General features: G+C 51.3%; 1 non-coding gene across 1 annotated transcript; it reads left to right on the top strand.

Annotated features, from left to right (window-relative positions):
- Positions 1-4702: 4702 nt before the first annotated feature.
- On the top strand, positions 4703-4774 carry TRNAR-UCU. The gene has a single exon. It is a non-coding gene; the product is annotated as a tRNA-Arg (tRNA).
- Positions 4775-4994: the final 220 nt, after the last annotated feature.

The following is a 4994-nucleotide window of genomic DNA, read 5'->3' as shown; positions in this document are numbered from 1 at the left end:
TGAGGGGGGATTTTATAGCAGCCTTCAAGTACCTGAAAGAGCAGCAGTGTGGGCTTTCTCCTGGCCACTTTTGCTGGGCTGGGCAGGCGTCCTGGAGGCCTTTCTAGAAGAGAATTGGGAACGGAGTTAGAAAAACCAATGTGAAAACCAGAACCTCAGGTTTAGACTCATTTATTTATAATATTAAATCTTCAATTCTAGTGTCACAGTCAATACAATTGCTTCAGCCTGATAGTTGCCCAAAGGGAAACTTAACTTCTCTCCAAGGGGAGTGGAGAGAAAGCACTTTTCAGATTCCAAGAGAGACAAGGTGGTGAGAGCCAACCTCTGTTGGTGAAAGAGACAAGCTGTGGAGCTAACCCCACACACTTCTTCAGTTCTGTGTAGCCTGGAAGGTCGTCTCTTCCATAACCAGCAGTTAGAACATAAGAACAGCCACACTGAGTCAGACCAGTTCATCTAGCCCACTCTCCCGAAAGTGGCCAATGCCCAGCACCCCAGAGGACCCCTGGGACCAACATGGATACAACACCACCACAAACAAGGTTAAAAGTCAATGCACAGGAGAGAAGGATCTTGTGTTTCATTCCTTATGTCCTAGTCCCATCGTGTGGCCATTTCCTTTTCTGTTAAAAGCTTTGGTGTTTTGCACAGAAACATTATTTCCCCAGGAGAGACCCAGGAGTGGGGGCTGCATTCCTGTGCCAAACAGTCACTGAAAGGGAGCAGACAAAGGCCTTTAGGACGAGGCGTCCGTCACTGTCAAAAGATCATCTCCCTCCTGCAGGTCACTGGCAGCCTGAATTTGTTCCTTATCCTCCCGGAGTCTGGGGGCTGGAATCAGCACTACCCAGCCCCTCCGTATGTAGCAGGAACAAACACAAACCTGGTCTTTAAAACAAGCTGTCCCCTTCCTCATCAGGGAAGATTTTTCTGTGATTGAAGTTGAGCTTCAGTTCCCCTCTCCTAGGGGCGGGGCGGGTGTGGGGCCAGCTCCCAATGAGATCTGTTTTCACCATTGCCCCCTTTCAGTCACTCTGGGATCCTAACTCTGCTCCCAGCTGTCAGGCAGCTTCCAGCCCATCCACCCTGTTCATTACCTCCATGATCATATGTCACCCCCTTTGCCAGCGCACAGAGCCTGCAGGAAAGCTACTCCTGCCAGATGCATTGGTGGTATAGTGGTGTGCGTAGGTGTCTTCTAAGCAACTCATCTGGGTTTGATTCCCAGCCAATGCACTAATGGCTTTTCTCTTCTGTTGTTTCCTCATTGGGAAGTGGTTTAATTTCAGTCACATTGTGTTACAATCACATTATCAATAGAATGAGACAATAAATGTGTTAAAGTCCAGCAGGTCATACAGGATGGAGGCACACAAGGGGCTGGAATATGTCATCTGAGAAAGACAGAACACTTCGAAACCTGCATCTCCCATCCACTGGCCTTGCTTGTTATGATTCCAGCTGCATGAGCTGTTTGTAGGATGTTCCGGCATGATGGGGAAATGAAGTTTTGAGTCAGTTTTTGCTCCTGCAGATTCCTTTGCTGTTACAATTATAATGACATGAACAACAGGGAGGCAAAATAAACATAAACCCCAAATTGCAATACAGGTGGGGAAAGAGACGATCACGTTTAAGCCAAACACATCAAAATAAAAATTAATACTAAAAAAGGGGAGAGGGAAGAGATCAGGTATGTGGAGATCCCCTTGATATTTCAATGCACATTGTTAGAATCAAAGTTCAGACTTCACACTGGAAAACTACCTGTCTCTCTGAACATCTGTGATGAGCAAGATGGAGTTGGGACACCTGTTCTGCTTCAATCATTTATTGTCTCTCTGTTCTCTCCTTCTTCTTCCCCCAATTCCTCATCTCCAATGTCTCTGCCTTTCTCCTCTTGCTCCCTCTCCCCTGCCCTTTCCAGGAACTCACAGTCTACAGCATTTAGGACAAGCCAGAGCTCCCATGTTCTGCACATGAGCTGTGTCAGAGGACGTGTGACCCCGTCAGAACCAGTCACCAGATCAATATGACCCTTTATGGGCGACTTCTCTGCCTGCTCGGCAATTTACATCTCCCCTCTCCCCACGCCCGCAAACAGGGTGGGGTACAGCTCTGACTGAGGGGCCTCACAGGAGAAATTTCAGCCCAAAGACAAATTTGTGTGAAATGTTGAGAAATGAAGAGCCCCCCAAATCCCCAGAACTCTAGTGTCACCCCCATGGCACCAGCACAGGGAACCCAGTGAGATGGGGTTACAGAATACAAGTGGGGAGGCAGCAGGGAGAGAGGTGACAGGGAGTCTCTCTTTTTCTTTCTCTCGTCACTTTCTGTTCTTCTCTTTCCTTCCAGGAACTGCAGTCACAGCAGGGAGGGGTTTGTCTCCGTGTCTGTCACGGAGGTGGTGGAAGTGATGGATTCTGTGACTTCCTGCCACCTCTGTGACTTCTGCAGTGGCCACAGTGGCTGACTCCAGGGCCACTCAATCAACTGGCTCCAGGGACCGCCCAAGCAGTGGCCAATGCGGCTGGCCCTGGGGACCACTTGACCAGTGGTCCCGAGGGCAGCAGGAGCAGCCACAGCTTGGTGGCCTCTGGCAGCACTTCTGGGGTGGCCAGAGCAGGGGCGGCTCTAGCTTTTTGACCGCCCCAAGCAGTCATGCGCGGGAGGCGCCCCGGAGCCGCGGGAGCAGCGGACCTCCCACGGGCATGACTGCAGAGGGACCGCTGGTCCCGCGTGGCTCGGCTGGACCTCCCGCGGCTGCGGACGGCTCGCGGGTCCGGCGGCTCCGCTTGAGCTGCCGCAGTCATGCCTGCAGGAGGTCCAGCCGAGCCGCGGGACGAGCGCCCCCTCCGCAGTCATGCCTGCGGCAGGTCCAGTCGTCCCGGGGCTCCGGTGGACCTCGCCGGCCCAGCCTGCCGCCCCCCCCGGCAGCAGGGGACGCCCCCTAGATTTTGCCACCCTAGGCACCAGCTTGTTTTGCTGGTGCCTAGAGCCGCCCCTGGGCCAGAGCAGCACCTGGCCTCCTGAGGCTCCCCCCTGCCCTAGCAGCAGCTGGAGTGGCAGCGACTCTCAGGGCTTCTCCCCTGGTAGCTGGTGCTCATTATCCATCAAATAAATCAAAACACTTCCCCCTGCAAGTGGATTTAGCCCGGGACCCTCAGAGTCAGCAGCTGTTATGCCCCCACTGAGCTCTCTGGTCAGGTGTCCTAGTGCCGGGAGCCTCCAATGTAGATCCTAAAATAGCGTTTTTGCACCAGGGGCGGCTGAAATTTTGGACCAGACATTGTAGCTCCTCTGTTATTTTACTGAATTGCTTCAAAACAACAAGTGTAGAAAGTCTCCTAAGTGCCAGGCTCTCTGCCATGGAAACAGCTGCCCCTGCTCTGCAGGAGTCTGTGCGTTCCACACAGCAACATACACACCTGCTCCGCACTGAAGGGGGGTCAGACAGTGACGGTAACGCAAATCTTCAGACTATTAACCCAGGTCCCTTTCTTTAACCCAGGACATGCCAGTCACCTGTTAGCCATGGCGTTATCTTCATCTTCAAATACCTCTCAGGACATTTAACAGAGGGCGTGAAACCCCCTCCCCCGAATGGCTCCCTGTTGAGGCGTTGTACCGAACCTGCCCCTGGAGACTGTCTGGTTTTATACTCTTAGAGCTTTTTCTCTTCAAACCCCTTATCCCAATCTCTGGGCCAACCTCCGCATTTCAGAGTTTAGAATTTACTCTCATCACCCTCCTATGGCACTTTCCATGTGAATTGGGCAAAGCAAGTGGGGGAAGCTCCGTGGCTAACGAAAACCAACGCTCTGGGTGAGGCCTGAACTGACACCCACAGCTGTATTTCCCCCTGCATGAGCCACTATAGGTGCTTCTTAGACAAACTTGGGCTGTCGGTGGTTATGTGTGTCTGTGCTTCGCCGCTTTGGCTGCTCTGTGAAAAGCTGATGGTTCAAACAGAAGCTGGTGGGTTTTTGTTTTAAGCAATTAGAGTCTAGTACATTTTAACAGGCAGAAAATGTCCTATTCTGGTCTAGCCCCATTTGACTCCTTCTGTCCATCTTCTTCCTTCGCCCTCAGTGTCTTTCCTTCCCCATTGGGGACATGCAGAGATGAACCCCAGTCAGTCTGTGTCACAGAGAGTCTGTATCTCCTAAGGAATGTGGGTGAAGGATTCCAGCTGAATTAACGCCGCTCACCTGGGTTAGAAACATTTGTTTCTTTCGAGCAGATAGTGGGAAATGGGACATTAATTCAGACCCAGGAGGCAAGGCAGAGGCTTCATGACCTTGATCTCCAGGAAGGGAGAGAGGATCCCCCAGGAAGGAACAGAGCTTCCTTTAGACTCAAGCTGGATCTCCTGGAAGTTGGAAAAGACCCTTGGTCACTGAGGATCTCATGGGATCGTGCTGCTCCAGAGGCTCGAGAGTCCTGGGTGCGGGGAGGGTGTCACTGCACAGTCTGAAATGGAAGGGAGGACCCTGGAAGGGACGGGGAGTAACAGAAAATGGAGAGGAATGAAACAGAATAAACGCCTCTTCTCTCTCCCCTCCCCGACCCAGCAAGAACTGTTATCAGTGGGGAAACTCCCCACCATGAACGGCAGAGACCACAGAGACATTTGCCTCATGCTGAGAAGTAAGGTGACCAGACACCAAGTGTGAAAAATCAGAGACTTTCACCAGCTGCATTGGTGGTATAGTGGTGAGCATAGCTGCCTTCTAAGCAGTTGACCTGGGTTTGATTCACAGCCAATGCAATGATATGATGATTCCTTCACTGTGAATTGGTTTAATTTCAGTCACGTTGTATCAGTTTATCAATAGAATGAGAGAATCAGTGTCCCAAATCCCAACAGGTCATTAAACACCCAGTGGAGGAAGAAAGGGGTGGGACTATATAATGAGCAGTTGGAGTCATCCTGGTATTACAATGCTTGGTTTATTTTATTTTTTTTATTTCCTTTAGTTCCCTCTCCC

The sequence above is a fragment of the Mauremys mutica genome, unplaced genomic scaffold, assembly GCF_020497125.1.
Source record: "Mauremys mutica isolate MM-2020 ecotype Southern unplaced genomic scaffold, ASM2049712v1 000885F_np12_obj, whole genome shotgun sequence".
In the NCBI taxonomy this organism is placed as follows: domain Eukaryota; kingdom Metazoa; phylum Chordata; order Testudines; family Geoemydidae; genus Mauremys; species Mauremys mutica.
Note: the sequence above shows the minus strand (reverse complement) of the source record. Positions and strands in the feature narration are given on the sequence as shown.